This window comes from Notothenia rossii, assembly GCF_949606895.1.
Source record: "Notothenia rossii genome assembly, chromosome: 10".
NCBI lineage: Eukaryota > Metazoa > Chordata > Actinopteri > Perciformes > Nototheniidae > Notothenia > Notothenia rossii.
Window position 1 is genome coordinate 12,858,556 of NC_136908.1, and position 22,750 is coordinate 12,881,305.

General features: G+C 39.8%; 1 protein-coding gene across 1 annotated transcript in view; it reads right to left on the minus strand.

The window, feature by feature from the left end:
• The window catches only part of gabbr2 (gamma-aminobutyric acid (GABA) B receptor, 2), a 166,655-nt gene that overhangs the window by 98,317 nt on the left and 45,588 nt on the right, over positions 1–22,750 (minus strand).

The window sequence follows — 22,750 nt, forward strand, 5'->3', positions numbered from 1 at the left end:
ACTGTTTTCCAGTAGCTTATAAAATGATTATTTGCTCTGTGCAGCATGCCTTGTGCTGTCCCTGAGTTGAAGATCTGTCCTTAAATGGCAGAAAGGATCTTTTTGTCAAAGCATTTGAGGTGAATTGCATCCAAATGACTCCTTCTCTGCAGTCTATAAATGTGTTTTGTTTGTTCCAAACACTTTAAATTATTACGCATGACCCTCTGGAGATCATAAAGACCAGGGCGCGTTGGTTTGCAAACATCCGCCCCCTGCTCTTCCACCTATCAGAACGGCTCCATCATAGATCACTCATTGGCTTTTGAAGATCTCTTTGAAGAGTGCCACCTACACTACCATTCACATAACATAGTATCTTTTTGGGAAACAGCCTCCGATTTGGCTACAAACCTTGAATTCTCCATTTTTAGAGTTGAAGCATCAGATTCTTTGCTGTTTTTGACACATCTAAACAACAGAGAACACGGCAACATGCATTTAGACATGGCAAAGCAAATGTGTACTAATTATTATACATCTCTCTTCTGCCACCACATTTGTTTTTGCTTTGAATTTCATTCTTTGTTCTGTTTTCTGACTTTATAAGTGCCTTTATTTGATATTCATATAATGCATTACTGTGCAGCGTTCCTCTACCTCAGGGGAGGCTACACTTCTCCAGAGAGAAGAGAGCAGATTCCTCTCCACTGCTCAACAGCCGTCCAGTCCTCTGGGCAACAACTCCACCGCCTCCCTGCTTGTCAGAACACCTCTTTGCCATGCAAATTGCTTTGTTTTTTTGTATGCTCTCGCTCTTCCCATGCATACCCTCAGAGCAAAAGGCAGTTTTGGAGGAGAAAAATAGGTATTTTCTCCACTTTTCAAAATTCAGCCTTTACAACGGCTTGAGCCCATGGTGACCGGGGAAAGACAGCGGATTTAAGACTCCAGGGTCAAAGGGTTTGGGGTTCCAACCGGGGGCTTTCTGTGGGTGTGGGAAACACTGTGTGTTAAGCTGAAATGACTGAAAGAATTGTGCTGGGAATAGAATTGGCTGAACAGGATGGTTTTGGTCGAGAGTGCTTCAAGAGGTTATTGATTGCTTTATGTTTCTGGTATAGGATGTGTCAGTAGGTTTCTTGTTATTTCAGCAGAAAAGCGGGACAATTGTCTTTTGGGAAAATATTTAGCACATATTGCATGTTTTCTTTAAAAAAATGCGGTCTTTGGCTGCATGTTTTGCCATTTCCTCTCCCTCTAGCTCTCTCTCTCTCTCACACACACACTTACACACACAGAGAGCTTAATTTCATCTCTTCAAACGACTTTATTCGTATTCAACCACCTCCACACCGAGCCAACTTCCATTCAGTGTGGATTTGTGTGACTGATGGAGCTTTGAGGCGAGTGGAAGCAGAATTCACCTCCCTGGAGCGTGGCTGGAGGGTGGTTAGCATCTCCCCTCTGCTACACTCTAAAAAGCCAATGCTTAGGTTTTCCACATGCCTGCATTAACCCAGAAGGCACCCTAAGGTGAGGCTGACATAAATACGATTCTGCAACACTGGGACCAAAGGGCCTTCAAAAAGACATACAAATTAGAATCACTCCTTCAAGGGGAATTCTAATGTCAGTCAACAGGCGTTAAAACAGTAATGTAGACATTCGAGTACCATTGAACAGAACAGCTTCAAGTTTGAATGTTTAATCTTTAGCCCTCAAGAGGAAGGGGTGTTTGGAATAGCAGGAAGAATGATTATTTAACAGACAGAAAACTCAACAAGCGGTAGAGATGGAGAATTACAGTAGGTTGACCGAGGCCATTGTACAAAAGCACTAAATAAAATACAGACTTAGTTCTGACCCTTTTTTGTTTCTGCTACAAAAAAAATGCCATGACTACCGCCAACAAGGAAAGATCCAGGATAAATAAGTCAAGACAAATCCTGTCAAGATTTTCCAAAAGACAAATTGGCAGAAACATTTCACAAACAAACAATTAAAACAAACTTGCTATGAAATCCCTAGCTTACAAGAGGTTGAAAACACGTTTTACAAAGGTGTACACAAAAATGCTTCCTTGCTCCTCTGAGGTTGTCAGCATCCTTTCCTTACCCTGACTCATATTAATGTATAGTTGCTTGCTAAAGCCTGAATAATAGACTTGAATATGCTAAACCGTTATGGAAAATCTTGCGGTGCCTGAAGATTCTCCTTAATGTCCCCAAATAGATGTCAAGTCCGGCATCAAGTATGAACGTGGAATATAGTACGATTTGTGCTCAGCAAAGCTTCCTGGGCCTCCCTGACACCTTTCCTGACAGATAAACACAGATATAGTGACAACAGACAATAGATGTCTAAAGGTGCTCACAATGTGGGGGGGTGGGAAAGAAATATGACATGAGAGTTATATCTACATGTCATCACAATAGACACAAATGTCAACTGAAACATGGAGTTAATCATGAAAATGCTTCTTTATCCTCACAGGATCATTGTTTGGAAGAAGAATTTCCTTAACCACACACACCTCTCTCTCTCTCTTCTATAAGCTGACCATGATTATAGTGCCATACCGCGCTCCACTGCAGACGTGACATGGGTGTCAATGCGGGCCGTTCTCACACTCAGCATGCTGGGTATATCAGCGACTCATCTCCAAGACACAGGCTCCAAGGTCCTTCAATGTGAGACATGCTGTTACTATAGGTCTGTGCCTGTTTCTCTCTTCTTTGCTTGAACCCTCAGATGTCATTGATGTAACTCCACTTTGGTTTCCTGTGTCGATGTCATTCCATTTGATGTTGATTTGTTCAGAGTATAAAGGTGGATTCTGTGACGTACGTGTCGTCTGCATCAATGTCACACCAGACCGTATAACACCAGGGTGCCTTCTTTCGCTTTCACACTAAAAAAGCAATATTGTGCTGCATGGGGTCTAAGCCATGCGGATAACCTGGAACTTTCTGATTTAGTCAACACCAGAGGAGTTATGCTATAAGAGATTCACACCAAGAAACAACCTTTATTCCCCAAAATGTCCTTCAGTTGCAGGGACGTGCACAGGTACGGGCTAATGTTGCCCGGGCAATGGCCCTTTTTAACTTTTTGGCTGACCTACCCCTCTGGAGAGAGCGAATGTCTTTTTTTTCTGTTGTGGCCGAAGAAACATGATAAGCCCACAATTAGTATTGTAGAGTCAACCGCCCCCAGTCATGTGACTTTGTTTACAATCTCACAGCTGAAAAGCAAAGGAAAGCCCTCCGAGTCCGGTCCAGCCTCATATGGATATGGTGATCACACCAAATGCCCGCCTGGCTTTGGTGGCAAATCTCCGGGTCAATCTGTCCCCGGAAATGTCCCAGTTTTTAAATACAGTTGCAAGAAAAAGTGAACCCTTTGGAATTACCTGGATTTCTGCATAAGTTGGTCATAAAATGTGTTCTGATCTGCACGTTTGAAGTTTGCAAAAGAGCACCTGGATGTTCCACAGCACAACTGGCAAAATATTCTGTGGACAGATGAAACCAAAGTTGAGTTGTTTGGAAGGAACACACAATGCTATGTCTGGAGAAAAAAAGGCACAGCACACCAACATCAAAACCTCATCCCAACTGTGAAGTATGGTGGAGGGAGCATCATGGTTTGGGGCTGCTCTGCTGCCTCAGGGCCTGGACAGATTGACATCATCGAGGGAAAAATGAATTCTCAAGTTTATCAAGACATTTTGCTGGAGAACTTAAGGCCATCTGTCCACCAATTGAAGCTCAACAGAAGATGGGTGATGCAACAGGACAACGACCCAAAGCACAGAAGTAAATCAACAACAGAATGGCTTCAACAGAAGAAAATACGCCTTCTAAAGTGGCCCAGTCAGAGTCCTGACCTCAACCCAATTGAGATGCTGTGGCATGACCTCAAGAGAGCGATTCACACCAGACATCCCAAGAATATTGCTGAACTGAAACAGTTTTGTAAAGAGGAATGGTCCAAAACTCCTCCTGACCGTTGTGCAGGTCTGATATGTAACTATAGGAAACGTTTGGTTGAGGTTATTGCTGCCAAAGGAGGGTCAACCAGTTATTAAATCCAAGGGTTCACATACTTGTTCCACCCTGCACTGTGAATGTTTAAATGGTTTGTTCAATAAAAACATGAAAATATAATTGTTTGTGTGGTTTTAGCTTAAGCAGACTGTGTTTGTGTATTGTTGTGACTTAGATGAAGATCAGAACAAATTTTATGAAAAAACATTTCAGAAATCCAGGTAGTTCCAAAGGGTTCACATACTTTTTCTTGCAATTGTATGTTTAAATTGATTTTGAGTTTTCTCATGGCATTTAGAGTATGGGGGACAAACCAGGGGACTTTACTTCCTCTTGATACCGTTGGTTATTTACAAAAAAAACTCCTAAAAATACTTGTTATTGTGCTTCTGTCTTTCTGTGTCTTCTCATCTGCTCCGTAAACTCCCTCAACCTCTCTCTCTTTTCTTGATCACCCTCTCTCACATAGGCCTACGGGAGAACACTTCACTGTCCCACTTCATTGTAGGATGTCTGCCATGTCTCTACTTTAGTTTGACCATCTCTGTTACTAAGTTATGGAATACTAAATAAATAAGTAATTAGATACCTTACCGTTACTTCGCTCATAAAGAATGATAAGAATAAGAATAATGCGTATATTGAACTGGTTTAATCAATTAGTGAGTTTATTTAAGGCACAGCAGTTACAATGGTCAAATTACATTAAAACAGAATTGTCCGCATTTTGTCTTTAATAGTTACTAACATTAGATATGTTAATGAGATATGGACTGCAAAACAAAAAATGTCCCTGGTTTTCATTTTTCATTTTTTTATAAAAAGTTCTTACGTTTTCGGGGGGTGGGGGGAGGCCCTTTTTCTAGTTTAGAGCAATAGCCCCTCCAAATGTCTGTGCACGCCCCTGTTCAGTTGTGTTTGTTTCTTGCCTCTGTGCAACATCCCTCTTTAAGGTATCCTATCTTATTTTCCATAAGGAGAGGCAGTAGAGCAGAAGGCACCTTGAGCTACCTATTAGTCATTATACTATTAAAGACACGTTAAGAGGAATAAATAACAGGACTGAAGGGTTTATGCCCATATTTTATGTTCAAATTATACTACCCACAACATTGAAAGCTTTTTTTTCCGAGCAACAGAGATAAGGAAGGAGGAAATCAGAAGAGGAAAGGTTCATCTGTATTAAATTTCATGACAGTCTATCTAATAGTGGTTGACACATTTCACTTTTGATCAAAGTTGTGGACCTGCCAACCAACCGACACACTGACAGAAAAAAACATAGAAATCCCCAGAGCCAGTTATCTAGGTTAGCTTAAAACTAGGTCTTAGAAAGTTTGTCACTGGACATATTTATATGTGTGTGTGTTAATATACATATATCTCTGTTATTGCTATTTGTAAGAATCAATAGATATATGTGAGCGATCCAATTGAAAAGTTACTTCAACTATTTTGATACTTCCTCAACCAGGCACAATAGCTTCACACAGAACAGATGTGGGTGTTGGTCTGCAACCAAAGGAAAATTAATTACCAAGGGTCTGAGTCAATCAGCCATGGATTTTCAATTACTTTACAAATGGTGGCCATGAAGCAGATTCAGCTGTGAAATATGCTGCAGAGAGCTCTGAGAAAACAGGAACCAGTCTGGGGATTCATTTCAATGAACTGCCCTCAACACGCGTTGAATTTTTCAATGACGGCCTATAGCTGGTGTCTGCTGCGGAGGGGGGGGAGAGAGAGAGAAAGACGAGGGACGAGAACCTGCCATAGGGGTGATGTAGAGTCTGTCCAGCTTTACAAAAGCCTCTCTCCCTCTCTTACATGGCCTCCCTCCATCTTACCTTAGCTCTCTTCTTGACTTTGTCTGACTTTTCAATTTCCAGAGACCTGCAGGGGCCAAGAGGCTAGCTCTAAGAGGACTGTACATTTTTTTAATTCCATCTCCTGGGTTGTGAGGGAGACATGGCAGGGGTCTGAGGTGGGCTGGCAGTCAGACACGTAACATGAAAGACCCCTGAGCAGGATGACACCGAAGACTGAAGACCACTCAAAGCAAAGGTTTCTGCAGGGCAGAGTTTCACTTAACAGGTGCTGCAGTGTTGGAGGGCTTGAGATGAGTGTTATATATCTTTTATTTTAAGCCTGTTCTTCTTAAAGGTTGATTTAGTTTGAACATATATTGAGTTAACAATTTTTTTAACAAGGACTCATGACACATTATACTATTAATTATTTTGCAAATAAAAGCTAATTAAATATGGTGATAAACCAACACGGTGTCCTACAAATTATGTTTTCTAAAATAATTCTCAGCAGCCCTTTTGTCGAATATTTGACATGTGTTTACGTTTCTTAACACATCATAACATATCAACATAATAATGGAACTTAGTTGAATAATACTTCCCAAAACCTCTGTTTTTGTAATTCATTTGAATGGGCTTTCTTGGATGTATTATATTTTAGGAAACTATTTAATGATCAATACTGGGATTTAAGGAAGAATACTGCTAAATGATCATTTTCTACAGATTACAGCCCCCATTCATAGACAAAGGAGTCCTAGCTAAACGCTGACAAAGAACTTTACCCCCATAATCTGCAAATATCCGTTTATAAAAGCAAAGGCGTGTGTTCAAGGGTTCACCGCTTACCCCATAATTATACCAATTAAGCTCATTACTCCCACTGTTCTCTGCCGGTGGGGGAAAAGGAAGTAATGCCACAACAGAGCCTGAAATCAAAGTTTACCTCTGCAAAATAAACACCCGCTTTGGGTAAATGATCTATCCAGGCTCCTTCTCTCTTAGCTTTAGAAATCAATGAAATCAGGTTGGAGAGTTCAAGGAGGAGGGGGTCGGCGTGGATGACGAGGGGGAAGGGGGAGTTGTTTGTGAAACCAATCGATGATCAAAATGAATATTTCACACTCGCCGGAGAAGCATTGTTGTCTTTTGATCGCCTACTATGAATTCTCTTCCTCACGTTGTCAGTGGTAAGTGTCCCACACTTCATTGTGATGTGAAAATCACTCCGGCATGGGTGTGAGGAAGCAGAAGGAACCATAAATCATCAGTGTTTGGGCTGTCGATAAACCATGTAAAGTTTGAATTGGGTGTTTTTCTTTTCATGAACTATCAAAGCCTTGACTCTGTGTGCGGTTTCTGCAGTGTCCTAATGACACCAGGGGAAATGTCAAGATTATTATTGGCCAAGTAGAGAGCCAGGAAACGTGTGTGTGTGTGTGTGTGTGTGTGTGTGTGTATGTGTGTGTGTGTGTGTGTGTGTGTGTGTGTGTGTGTGTGTGTGTGTGTGTGTGTGTGTGTGTGTGTGTGTGTGTGTATGTGTGTGTGTGTGTGTGTGTGTGTGTGTGTGTGTGTGTGTGTGTGTGTGTGTGTGTGTGTGTGTGTGTGTGTGTGTGTGTGTGTGTGTGTGTGTGTGTGTGTGTGTGTGTGTGTGTGTGTGTGTGTAAGAAAAAAAAACAAGAAAGTGCCGGTGGTTACTTTCAATTATGCCCTTATTCATATTTAATGGTGTCTATTGTAGCTTAAGGTCAATGGTGGTGTGTTTATGTGTGTTTCCTAACACTGGGGCAGGCAGCTGGCACCCTGCTGGGAAGTCTGTGCTGTCTCTTTATTAAAAATGCACAGCGCTACTCTACAGGGAGTAGCGCCCCCCCCCCCGGCCTTAACCTATTGAACTGTAAATATCAGGTAACAGGGTCAATGAAAGTCCACATCTCACGACCTTCTCTCTCCATCGCAACCCTGCAAAGCGTTCTTTAAATATAAACATTACAGTTTATACTTTGACTATTGAAAGAAATACATCAATGAATGCTATGAGTGATCATTTTGGAGCACCAAATTGATGTCTTGTGCAAATGTGCTCAAGTTCTCGCCCTAGGGATACTATATATATATCATTCAGATGAGTTGGCTGCAATAGATCTTCTTTAAACTGAGCAAGGAGCTTAATTAACCGAAGCAGGAAGTGGTTTGAAAGGCCTAGTGCCAGGGTGTATGAAGGGAATTTGATACTGTATTAGGAATAATTATTGTATTTTTACTGTGATAGAATTCAAGGTACCTGATTTCATTCAACTGAGACATGAAAGCGGTTCCATCAGTTTATGTAAAAAATACAAGTGCTGGTGTCCATGAAAGAACCGCAGGACACCTTTGAACTGAAAATGATGTATCATCCTCCCAACAACAGGTGATGGTATTACAAATTTGATTGAGCTTTCAATAGAAAATAGAACAAATCAATACACAGCTAAATCTAAGAGGAAAACATAATGCTTTTAAGTAGGAGAATGCAAAGTTGTTTGTGATTGTTGTATACTGTATTGATTCTCAAGATTTATCTTTGTGCTTTGTCTAATTCAAAATAGCCAAGCAGTTCCCGGAGGATTGTCAAGCTACACAAAGCACGACTACATTTGGCAAGTTCTATGCTACCAGTAGAAACCACAACACAAATTGTAAATGTAATCATTAAAACTAGATAATGTTGGCGGCCATATTGCTTATTGCCCATGAACCAGGGCCTCAACCCTTTCCATGTTATCTGGTCTATCTTTAAATAAAAATAAATAAGATTCAAAGCTAGTATATATAAAAATGTAAATATATTAGTAAAGCCGCATGATTCTGCACTTGCATTAACTACCATTTTAGATTTATAGTAGAAATATTTTTGTGAAAATGTGGAGAATGTATATACCAAGTCAGTATAAAGTGTGTGTGCACGTTTGTGTGTGTGCTCTGTGCTCAAACATTCTGCCCAACTTTCCCCTTTTTCTTATGCCAACTTGTAGCATTCAGAGGATATTAAATAAGTGTATGAGTGTGTTTATGCGTGCCTTATCGTTTTTGTGGAAAAGTTAAATAAGGTTTGTCTATAATCGTATTTTGTGTGTTCATCGGTTTATTTACAGTGCAATTGAGGGCACCTGTGTAACTATGTACATGCATTTACTGCAAAGGATGTTTGTGTGTGTGTTAGTGTGTGTGCGTATGAGACAGGTATAAGGACAGACATATTCCACTCTGTACTAATGAGCTGGCTGAGCTGCTCTGTCTGCTTTGTCTCTCAGGCCCTCCTGATGCAAACCACTAAAAGGTTTGAATTAAAATTTTAAACAGAGCTGTGCTGTGCTGCCTGCATCTCAGGACATTTATATATAAAACACACTTCACATTACTCTTCACTAACTCTGAGTCTTGTGGTTATCGTGCTGCCTGACAAGTCTGAAACTCTGTAACCTTTAAATCTGTTCATGTAAAAATACTTTGAGAAGCTTATACAGTATATGACATAATAGTCAACCATTGTAATAATAGTTTTTTTTTGTGTGTATTCTTTAAGACATGTTGTTTAATATCACACAAGATAAGTGTGTTTCAAAACAGCTGCATTTTGCAAACATTCTAAAAACATCCTTGTGTCAAAACAAGCCATTGTAAATATGTTTTCTTTTCAATGTCAGGTTGAATGTTTACTGTGCACAAACTGCAAACTGTATTGCTTGATTTAAAAGAAAGCATCATAAAGAAATGGCCTGCTGTCGTGCTGTGTGATGGTGGCACTTAGAAACCATGAAAAACCTTCAAAGGCTGCCATTTCACAACATCCATTTTCATATTACATGGAAAAAGTGCGCAGTCATTTTGAATATGCACATCATGATACCAATTTACATGGAAATGTGTTGCTGCAGCTACAAAAACAAAGATACATCTTGAGACAAATGTCCCACCATAAACACATCATAATGCAGCAGAAAGCATGTTATTATTCACTATTCATGAAAGCAGTTTCCAAGCCATGTCTTTCTGCATGAAACAAGTACCAGCCTCCCCCCACTATCTCTGCCAGCGTAATTAGAATATGGGACCTCCTTGTGCCAAGCGCTCCACCACGTCTTCACCAATTGTAGCAATTTCTACTTTTTGTGCCCAAGGGTTTCTGAGGCCCTTTGAAAAAGGAAAGCCCCTTTTGTTACAGGAGAGGGAAGGAGAGAAAAGGAGAGAGCGAGAGATTTGACATGGAGGGAGAGAAACATGGTAATGTTGTGTGCAAGCCTGCATGTACGTCTCTGCTGCTGCATCTGTGCATGTCCATTTATCCATCTGAACCATTGTTTGCCTGTTTGGGTTTGAGTATGAGTGGCACAGCTGTTCAAAGAGGAGACCAACTGGTAGTGGGATTTGTGAGAGAAGCCATTTGCATACACCATCTCTGAAAATAAAATGAAGTCTTGAAAATGTACCCGCTAGTCACAATTTAGTAAAAAAAGTCTAGGAAAAATGGTGAACACACATTCTAATGGCCATCTAAAATGGCAAAAAAGTATGTAAAAACTATCATTAAAGAATATTTTCCTAACCATGCAGTCATTAGATTTCTTGTTTTTATATTTTATGACATCAAGTCAAATTCCTAGTATTTGCGAACCTACCTGGCAATAAACCTGTTTCTGATTCTGATTCTGATCAAGATCTACTATTCGACTACTAAACTACAATTATTCAAAGATTGCAATAACTTGTGCAACTACTATGTCAGAATATGATTGTAATTTAAGTGTTGCTACATTTTATGATGGCGACAATGCCTCAATATGAACCATGACATCAAACAAACGTCAACATCTGTAGACTCTTACACAGTATTTATGTCCATTTGTATTCTGATTACGCCTTTAGAGACTTTGTTGATGTTGCCTGAAGCAAGAGAGACATTATCATTTATCACCACTTATCCATTTGCAGTCGTAGACTTAAAAAAAAGAGAGAGAAGTATTGAATGACTGCACCAACGGGGAATGAAAATAGCATTGAGCTCAGGATCAATCTCAAGGAGGCTTAACTCTTCCGCATTCTGATGCCCCGATAAAGCGAAAGAGGAGCGTGTGGGAGGAAAGAGAGAGAGAGAGAGAGTGTTCAAGCCTTTCTGCATGGATCTGGGGTTGGTACACAAAATCCGTTTGAAGATGAATGCAATTCGATATACCAACTCAGGCAGTGTAGTTAATTAAGGTAGGAGAGTTAAGGTGAATACACACATCAGCAGTATTGTACTTGATTGTGCCTAATGTTGAATACAAGTAACAGTAACAGATTTCTATTAACTACAATAGAAGTCTTTTTGTTCCTAAGTTGAACCAGTTTTTCGATAGCTCGATGCTTATCCTCCTGTGTGGTGTGAGTGTGTGTTTATGTGTGTGTGTTGGAATCATCCTAAAGCCCAATCTACCGTGGATATGGTGTTATATCATCACTGTTCATGTATACTGTAAAGCAGGGAGGGGTGAAAGAAAAAGGAAGCTGGAAAGCACTCTGTAATGATCTCAAGAGTTGTTCTCTCTTTCCATTTCCTCTCTCTCACCCACTAAGTTGGTATGAGTCTTCTTTCTCTCCCCCTCTTTTTTTTTCTCTCTCTCTCTCCCTCTCTCTGAAGGTTGATGCTTCAGATATTAGTGAGCTGTATCAGACAGTTAAACTGCACGTTATCGATTCTCTCAGCTTCGCTCTTTCCAAGCAGCCGTTATGGTTTTAATGGCCTGTAATGGAGCCGGCTTCTGTTTGATGTCCGATTGCTTGGCGAGGCCACCCTTGCTCTTGATATTGTTTCATAGGATCCTCCCTAATGCCGCCCTCAGAGAAACCTGTTTCTCACACATTGTTGGGTCGATTGATACCCAGCCCTGTGTATCTAAAATGTCCCTATACTTGGACAAATCGTAGGATTTGAATGTGAGCCGGGTAGAGGGAGTAGTTAGGGGGTTTCTAAAAGCTCAGTGGCAACATAACGCCAGGAAGTAGATAAGGCGATTCAGACCTTATTGAACAGAGACATCCATCGCAATATACTGCACACAAAAAAAAATAGTTTCATGTCTCATGTCTATCCAGTGGTTCCCCTGGAGGTTTGTTATAAATGGACAAATCAACAACAATCACTATATAATCAACCTTCTTTAATGCAAAATAACTGCCAATTTGCTTTTAGCTTGAGTAAGAGGAGGAATTTTGACTTCCGAATGAACTTCTACATGTGCCACTTATCATAGTTAAATCATTTTAGATGTAGATTAATAACATGTTCCAAACATCATAGGATTTTCTTGTTCTTATATTTTCATCTAGAAAATATAAGCAGCTAGCTCTTCAAAGTGCTATGGACTCTATGACCTAAATAAGGAATATCAAAGCCTGAAAACCCCAAAAGAGAGAAGAGAGAAAAGGGATAGGAACCAGGATTTTGGAGACACAAAATAATATATCTTACAGTCTTCACAACATGGGTGTGTATTATGAAGTCCCTAAGCGAAACATCAATAACACGCTGGTGCTATTAATGTGTTTAGTTTGTTTATTGTTGCTGGTGGTCCTGTACCATCATTAGTGCAGTACGTATTCCAATTCACCCTCCTTCAAGCATACCACTTGGGGAACGATAGTAGTGAAATGCAATGGTTAAATTCAGCAAGTATTCATCTTGTATTCCTTTTGAATGACTCTCATAGACGTTGGTGTCAAAGAGATGTGTCAGCGTTAAAAAACAATGAATAGGAAATGTTTTCAATTTGTTGTGAAGAACAGAAACAGAAAGATGTTCTGTCAAAGCTGGAGCCTATGAACTAGCATGTTTATTCAATATGTGACACCAACAGTTGCAGCCCGTTAACGGCTTGCATTGAACAAATGTCGCTAATTAGCTAATTACTGTGTTTCCTGTCAAACAGCACCCAATTGACACTGCGAATAGGTACGATAGAGTGTGTGAGCTCAGCTTTACAGTACTGCATTTTACAAGTGCGGGCGGCATTCATGACCGAAAAAGTCTGATAAATACACAGCATAGCATATAATTAACATTTTCTTGTCTCTTTCTGCCTCTTTTTTGCCTTCAGCAATAAAAGAGAAATAATCTGTGATAGACTCAATGAGAAAGCATTGGCATTAAGCAGAGGTGGGGACTCACTCGAGTCACATGACTTGACTCGAGTCACATGACTTGACTCGAGTCACATGGCTTGACTCGAGTCACATGGCTTGACTCGAGTCACATGACTTGACTCGAGTCGCATATTTTTGGACTCGAGACTTGCTTGACTAACATTGATAAAAGACTTGACTTGACTTTGACTTGGTATTCATGACTTGAGACTTCACTTAAGCTTGAGACAGATGACTTGAAAGGGCTTGACTTTTTTTAATTAAATATTTGCGTTTGTTTTTGTATTGAGATATTACGTTTAGTTTTTTCGAAATGTGATTGGGTGATTATAGCGCCATGCGCACAAACCTGGCAACCCACTAGTGGGCAGCAGTCTCAGTTAACATGGCAGCGGCTAGCGTTACTCCAAAAATAGTCAAGTTTGGATTCAAGGATTATTTTGTCGATGACGGTAATAAGAAGAGAACAGCGGTATGCAGGGTCTGCACCATAAAGATCAGTGACACGACCACCACAACATCCAACTTAATTCGTCACTACAAAAAAAACCACAGAGGAAGGTAGGCTATGTGTATGTGTTGTGTTAGCTAGAAAGCTAACGTTAAGTTTAAGCTACGTTAGACTTGGTTTCAAATCGATTAAGCAAAGAGAGGATAAATCGGTAAATTAACACTAGAACCTCCAAGAGATTCATTTGTACCCTAAAACGGACGGGCTGTCAGGAGAGGGGGAGAGAGAGAGGAAAAGAGATGCCTCGTTTATTTCCCCTGTGTTATTATCAGAAGTTTTGAATAATGTAGTTCATCTACCTTTAGTAGTTTGTTTAAATGTTTTAATTATGTTGTTTTTGTTTGTAGAAGTGCATCATTCCTTGATTTAATGTAAAATGAATCTGAACTTTTTTATCTGTTATTATGATAAACTGAAGCAATTTCTTAATTAAAAAAGTGAGTTTTAAATCGTCCTACTTAGTTTATAAGGAAATTATGAAGAGCAACAAATTAAATGATTTGAAAATGATATCTATGTAGGTGCTGATGCCGTTGGCGGTTCTAGTGTTAACAGAAATTTAAATTAAATATGTAATGGCAAATGTCATATATGATTTTCTTACCTGGAATTCTGCCTTTTTTAACAGACTTTTTGATTGAGCTCTAGCTATATTGTCTGCAGTTCTGGGGTTAATATTAATCTAATATGATTGTCATCGGTCTAAATTAGATTTAAAATGATTAACTGTGTATGTAATTAAAATCATAGTGTGGGTTGAATCCATTTTCATAACCACTGTCTTTTAACTGATTTAAAAGCGGAAACTGGGCTTATTCATCAGAATTTTGCATGACTTGACTTGACTTGCTTGACCTGAGCAATGACTTGACTTGACTTGCTTGACTCTCATCACAGTGACTTGGGACTTGCTTGATACTTGTAGGTCAAGACTTGAGACTTGCTCATGACTTGCACATGTAGGACTTACTCCCACCTCTGGCATTAAGTCCTTCCTATTTTTATATTTGTGCAGCAGACTAGTTTGTCTTTGAATAAGCTCTACTTTAAAATGTCAAAATTGGTCTTGTTTGACTTTGTCAGCAGTTTGGGGATGCAATTTAAAACCCACTTTAGTCTTAAATGGAATTTAGGAATATACTCTACATCAATAGATAACATCACAGAATCAAGTTTCTGTCGATTAAAAAGCATCAGTGAGATCTTCAGTGGAACAACATTAATCCACAGCTGGTCTGGTTGAAATCAGTCAGGACACCACTTCCTGTTTCCCCTGGGTGTCGCCTAGAAGCATTTCAGACAGTATAAAAATCCGGCCTAATTGCCTCTCTTAAGTATTCTGTATTTCTCTCTACAGTATGGTCATAAATAACACTAACAGAGAGAAAGAGAGGAGGGGGTCTGAAATTAATCCATTGGACTGCACCTTGTGGAGATAGCTGCTCATAGAACCTCATATGAGTATTATGGTTGTCACTTAACCTTTAGAGGACAGTTTGTATAACCTTTATTTTCCGATAGAGCACACACTGACACTCGGCACAAACAGGTGGGTCTTACCTTTACTCATAATGCTGATAATGATGATCTATTGTGATGCTCACACTGTCCTTGCCCTTGCACTCTCAGATTTGAGCTTAAACTTTGGAATTCATGAAATATTGATATGGTACACAGGAGGATTTGACGTAAGCGAGGCAGAATACTGCAGTGCTAGGCATCACATGTTTTATTGAAGCATCCGGTGTAGCACTCAGGGAGAGTGAGAGAAAGAAAATGGGAAAAAGAAGACCTTAAAAAGTTAGAGGAGGCTTCGAAAAAGAAGAACGCTGAATTTCAAGGAGGCAGAGATGCAACTTTGCTGTCCGTTAAATTCCCTGGCTTAATAAAGCAAAGGCGATCGATACTGCAAGTGACGAAGAAAAATGGGCTTCATATACAGGTAGATATTAGCTCTATGTCTAGGTCTTGACCATGACACCTTGAGAAGGCACATCCATATTTTACACTCTCTATATATTGACTATTATCCAGTGTCCCTTAAAGATAAATGAATCAGAAGTTTGATGCTAAAGTTTTGGACGCTTTGCAATAAGGCATAGAACACCTAGAATAGTTCTAATCTAAATGACGACATAAAAACACAATTACACACTATTTTACATTTTCAAAAAATCAGATTAACTCATAATAACATAAATATGTGCCACTCTTAAGTACTTCTTTAACAGTCGGGAGATGTTTCTGACATGACCTGCCTTCTACAAAACATGTTAATCTATACAAATAATCTATTTTGTACATTACAAGAGGCAAAATTATTTTTCATTACACACTCAACGTGGCTGAAAATGAACAGTGCCACCACTGATGGGCCTAATTGGTGAGTGAGAAGGGGCCAGCTACGAGCGGGAGGGTGAGCTGGGGCTATTTCCTGGCACTCAATGAGGCATTTACAGAAAATAGACACTACTGCTGAGGAGAGGAAAAGGACCTCATGAGTCAAGAAGAAAAGAGTAAAGTGTGTGCAGCGTGATGACTGGGTACAGATACCTAGGCCAGCAAGAAATGTACAAAGCTCGCCAAACGCTTTCTGGAATTATATAATATCATGGTGAGGAAAACACAAGATTAATCACAGACCAAGGTGGCTGCCAAGAGGATGGCTTCAACATTCATTGTCTTGCGGAAATATAACTACAGCAATCAGTGGCATTTGTGGCTGATGGCAGCTCACAAGCACAGCTGCGTCTTGCCCCATTTCTTTGAATTTCATTTGATGTCATTACAGTCTATGTCGTCTTTGTCAGTCTGTCTATTCCTCCGTTCCCTCAATCCATTCCACGCCATCTGTCCGTTGGACCGAGTAGCATTTTAAACCACCATTTTAATTTGCTTGGGCAGTCATTTTATGTACAGCACAGCTTTACAAAATGAGGCACAGAAGAGCGGCTCAGGACAGGATGTCGACAAAGGAGACACTATAACAGCAGCATCCATTCCAGTGTTTCCCACATCATTTGATTCTATTTGTGGGGGCACTGCACCGCACCCCCTACCCCGGCAAGAAAAGCCAAAGGCCCCTTTACCTATTCGGGTGGTTCATGCATCCACCCCTCCCTCAAATAAGATAATACATGCAAGTTCATGGCTACTGTAGACAACGATCTTGTTGCTCTGTGTTGCGTTGTTAATGAGTGAAACACACCGGAGTTGAGGATCTGTGGGGTTTATTCTCCCAAAAATATCATTTACAATTTACAATTCAGGCATTTAGCAGACGCCTTATTCCAAAGCGACTTACAATTACCAATTACAGGGACATTCTCCCTGGATGTAACCGAGGGCTAAGTGCCTTACTCAAGGGCAAACTAGTAGTGGTGTTCCAGGCAGGATTTGAACTCGCAACCTTCCGATCATCAGCCCACCTCACTATCCATTAGACCACCAAAAAAAAAGAATAAAAACTCTTATTTTATTAATAATAATTTTTTATTTATTTTTTTGAGATCCATTTGTGGCGGACGATATTTAATTGTGGCGACCCGCCACAAATAAATCAATGTATGGGAAACACTGCGTAGGTGCAGTGAACACAAGTACTGTATGTGCTGCATGCCTTGTGCTTGTCTATGTCTCCAAACCTGAGTAGTCTCTGATGTAAAACTTTGAGAAAGGGAGATTCTCTTTAGGCTGCTAAAACCTATATAGACTCTTATGGCAGTACTTCCTTTCTATACTATTTTATTGTATTTACTTGCACTATTTTATCTGTTTTATTGTGTTGCACTGTTGGAGGAGCCTGGGACCTAACATTTTCATCGACATAACTACACTGTAGCTTTGTACGAATGACAATAAAAGCCTTGCATCTTGAATCTTGAGCGACAGGATTAGCCTAGCTACAGAAGCAAGCTAATCTGCTATCATATTAACCACCAATTGACCACTTGTATTCCAGTCTTATCTCTTGCAGCACAGTGGCTGTGGATGTGATGACCTTGATGGATTGTTTTATGAGGTTTCATTTCCTACATTGGACACATTTCAGCAGGAAGTGTATTTTTTGTCTCTCACCATGTTGGCCCTCGGCTGCGCCCTATTCATTATCTGATATTTCTCCAGCCTGACAGTTGGTGGAAGTCTCACAGAGCCACACATAGAGGAACTTGATGGACCATTAACTATGGCTGATAAAATAACAAATCTTGGAAATATCTTTGCCTGCTACAAGTCTTAGGTTTGTTTCTCTCGTCATGACTCATGAATGTTGCCTTGTTTTAATCACAATTTGTAGTCTATACTGTAGAGGTGAAAGTATATCATTTATTACTAATCAAAATGTACTGTACTGCATTCTGCCTAATGTATGATTACGTATGCTGTTAGCTGCAGACTGTTGGCGCTGAAATACACTCATAGACGTTGGTGTCAAAGAGATGTGTCAGCGTTAAAAAACAAAGAATAGGAAATGTTTTCAATTTGTTGTGAAGAACAGAAACAGAAAGATGTTCTGTCAAAGCTGGAGCCTATGAACTAGCATGTTTATTCAATATGTGACACCAACAGTTGCAGCCCGTTAACGGCTTGCATTGAACAAATGTCGCTAATAAGGCAATATGTTTCCTCTGGGTCATATGACTGTTTCAATCACATGGTTACATGTCCGCCCTATCTTTAAATTAAAACTGCTGATCAAATATGTAAATCAAAATAACCTCCTTTACTTTTCCCTACGTCTTTTACGTTACATTTTGTATATGTGATCTCTGGCATACTCCTTTTAACTGTATCTTAACATCACTGACTTACAATGAATTATTTAAACTGTCTGTGTCTCAGTCTGCCATATTGGAGAGTCTGAGGAGCCGCAATGCACTTTGGGAGTATCTAACCACGCTCACAACTCATACTATACTATTGAAATGGTAGTAACCATCCGGGCATTTCTTGGTACACAAATGCTACATACTCTGCAGTTGAAGCGCACTACACAATGAAATTGATACACAATTGCATTGCCTAAATTAAAAGGCACAAACTATTGCTCTATATATGTATCTTATCTTTTTTTTGTCTGCCTCTTTTTCTCCTTCCTCAATCGTCTCAATGAGCATTACTACTAGTTTGTGAATTGTTTTATCATATCCTAATCCTTATAAGGGAGGTTTAGGGATACATTGCTTTTAAAGCCATAGTTCTAACATCTGGTAATAAAATAAGTATCATTGGCTCTTGTAATACCAGTGTTGCTTTTTAAGTTTGATATTTCCATTCAAATATTTGCATAGAGCACGATGCAGTGTATGCAATTGATTTTATTTTTGTTCAGCTTTTCAAAGCAGACTTCATTAGACATCAGGAATGATTGAAAGCTATTTTTATGGGTGTACGAATAACCCTTTTCCAGGGGTGGTTGTTCTGTCAGCTTTCTCTACTGTCGATGGTATCAGTCAGCTCCCTGTTTTGATGTGGAAATGATGAGCTTATTAAGCCTGGCCCATAAAGACTTCATGAAAAACTCTCTTTTTCCCTCCACACAACATCACATTTGGCTAACCGGGTGCCAGGGCTGGGTAATGAATATGCAGAATGACAGTTTTAGTACAGTTTTAAAAAAAAAACAATCCTGCTGATGAATATTAATTGTGTGGGGTTCATGATTCAAAACTTTCCAAACATCTCTACTTCCCTTTCTCTCTTTCGCTTTGATTGTTGTCTTAGTCAATCTTTTTATTCCCTCGTTCAGAAAAATACTACATCCCACCAAAGCTGTCCTTCAGAGAGATGTCCGTCTCTTCTGAATACACATGCCCATACACACATGGTATACCAACGGACACACATGTTCAGTGGGAGCTCATGAAAGTCAATTGGCTCAGGCCAGCAGTCTGGCTGGCAGGTGCAAGGACCAGCTTGGTAAGAACATGATAGCTAAACACACAGGTGCTACCTTTCTGCCAATGTACGCTCCAATGGACAACTAATAGCTATCTGGTGAGTTGTTTACATCCACTGACGTGTCTTTCTCCAGATTTCCAGTGAACATTATGGCTGCTTGGTGACTCATTGGGATGTAGCTCTGGTCTGCATGGACATCTTGCATCTCATAAAACTGCTACCAAGAGTCTGATATAACGCCACATCAGATTCACAACACACACATATTTGCACTCACTTGTTTGTAGACAAATAGTAAAGGCAGATAATTATGTCTTGTGTTTTGTAAAACTGTATGTATTGTCAGAAACACTGCACAGGTGCACTGTAAAATGTTTGGCTGTAAAATTACAGTAAATTACTGGCTACTAGTTGCATGGATTTCACAGCAATTTACTGTAAATATTTCACAGTAATTGACTGTAAAGATTTCACAGTAATTTACTGTATATATTTTACAATAAATTAGAATCAAAGTACAACTAAATACTGTGACTTTACAGTTGCCATGCCCATGGAATTACTGTGATATAGCCGTACAGAGCTGTGGTATTATGGTACCTTGCTGTACATAAATTACAGTAAGTACCTGTATGATCACACTATTACTGTAGAAGTAATGCAACACAGTAGCCAGTCATTTACTGTAAATATACAAATCTAAATAATACGATAATATTGTAAATTTGACTGTGATTGTACCATAACTACACAATTCAATCAGCTCAATCAACAAAGAAAAACAAAGAAAATGCCCATTTAAACTTTTTATTGCTCCATTGAAGTGCAAAGTGCATTTCACAGTTTCTTGAACATGTTGTTACGGCCCCAACCTCTACTCCGCGGTAGTGGCTCGTGCTGAGGCCCGCAACATGAAAGAATACACGCAATAACCGGTTCTTGGTAACGAGCATTTATTGATAATCAGCCCTTTGCTCAAACAAGCGAAACGGGAAACAAAAAGAGGTCTGGAGGACTGGCCAAAAGGAACAAACAGAAGGAGGGAGCCCGAGCCAGCCACACCACGGACCGTAGGACCCAGAGCTCCCCCCCCTAACCAGAAATAAAATATAAACCCTATGGGAAACAAAATAAAGCCGTGAAAACTGGACTACCAGGTCCCTGCAAAAATATGGCCTCCAGCTCAAAATGGCAAAGAGGTATTCTAAGGACAGTGTCTCCTGGCGTCAGGATAGGCGACACATCCTTCTCCTCCAGCTTCTCTTTATATATACATGGCTGTGTGGAATTTGGAACACCTGGGCAGAGGCGGAGCCAGGGGCAGACCAGGTGCACCTGGGCAGAGGCGGAGCCAGGGAGAAAGAAAAGAAAACAAGGAGGGGAGCACTAACACATGTCTACACAGACATCCACTCAAAGCCAAAAAACATTCTGAAGAATGTGCTGACAAGGGGGTTTAAATTGCCATGCCTCTTTTTGGCTTTCGAGCCCGTCTCAGGATTAATGCCCATGGAAGCACCTGAAAACACTAAGCCAAGACAATAATTTCAATTTTACATATTTATATGTTGCATAGTTTATTTTAAGGCACATGCAGCGGTGCCCCTTTCAATTCAAGTATAACCTGCACCAAAATAAGAAATTCGTATTTAAAGCCAAGCAAGAGCGATAAAAGCAAGAAAATCCCTTAATTTGTTGTGTTATCACAGAGGATGGTCTGAATACAGTATTTTACTGTGAAATAATACAGTAACATGTTGTGAAATCCTGGTAATCATTTATCCTGTACATTCACAGTAATTAACTGTGCCTGCATTGATTTCACTGTGAAATTCTAAATTACAGTGTTATATTGTGAACATTACAGGTAAAGACTGTAAAGTGGTAAAACAGTAATTTATTGTAAAATATTACAGCTAAATATTGTGAAATCATGGTAATATTTTACAGTGTAGTTTAGATGCAAATATCAGTGGCAGACATGGACTCAGATTACAAACAAAGTAGAAATGCTTCTCAGATTTTCTGCATATAAGGTTGTGTGTTATATAGCCATACTTTCAGTCTCAATATATTGAATCATAAGCCCTGTGTCAAAAAACAAATCACAGCCCCAGATTCAACGTGTAAAGAGTTATTGCATGCTGCTGGAAAGCTAACTTATATAAATAAATACCTTCAGATTGCCCTTGTAACTACACACTTGTCTTGCCTTAAAAAGCGATTTAGTTGCTTGTAGCAACAACAACAACATGCGCCCTTGCCATTGAATACAAGTGTTACATGTAAAAGGCATCTACTTTAAACACAGGTTCATTCAAGGTCTTTTCTAAGCCATTTCCTCACATTTTCCCTAAATCACTTTTCGTGTGGTGCTCAGACAATGTCTTTTTAGGATCAAACCGGCATGAATCGGATGTTGTTGGTCTGTGTATAGGGAAAGAGCCTGGTTGGTAAAGTGCTCTGGGGAACACATTGTACCAGGCAGTGTTCTGCAGAGCAGGAGATTGCTACTGCACTTCTCACAGGTAATCACTGACAAACAAGCCCATAAATAGAAAGAGGAAGCACACATACAAACACACAAATACCTGAGAGCACTTCAAGTTCAACTGTGGCTGGAACGCCTCTTTCTAGACTGAGATCATTACCACGGAAAAGCAGTAAACAAAAAATGACTCCTCCTTTCATTTCCTCATCCTGCCGATCTTTCACTCGAGTGACCCTGACAAGGCGAGCGAGCAGAAAGGAACATGAAAAGCAGCAGATTCACAGTAATTGCAAGCGGTAGAAATATGCCAAGTAATGTGACATTCAGTTCAAAATGCAGCCTCTTGAATTTATTATCACTTCCAAGCACGAGCTTCACTCCTTTTTGTTATCTGTGCCCGATAACCTTTGAAGGGTTTGTGGCGAATTAAATGTATTGTTTGGAAGGAAGCATTTCCCCTCTTTGGTTCTGCAGTACAGTTCACAGTCAGAGAAACTGTATGCAATAACTGAGGGGGTCAAAGGTTCACCACATACAAGAACGAGTGGTGTTTAATGCCTACAGTGAGCAATCATAAAGCTGCACTAATTTAATGGCAGCAAATGTCATTCAGCAAGCAAGCGCATAATTGAATGGTAGAATCTATTATGTGAATGTTCAGCAGGTAATTAACATTGACTGGACTGTGTAGTAAAACCTTTATTAGCTCATACCAATGACAAAACACCCCACAAACATATGCCAGAGGAGATGCCCTTATCATTTGACAAAATGTTTTCTTCAATTTTAAGGCTCAGTGGAAGTTGAGCTAAACTACCACAATGGGTTTAAGCCTTTTTTA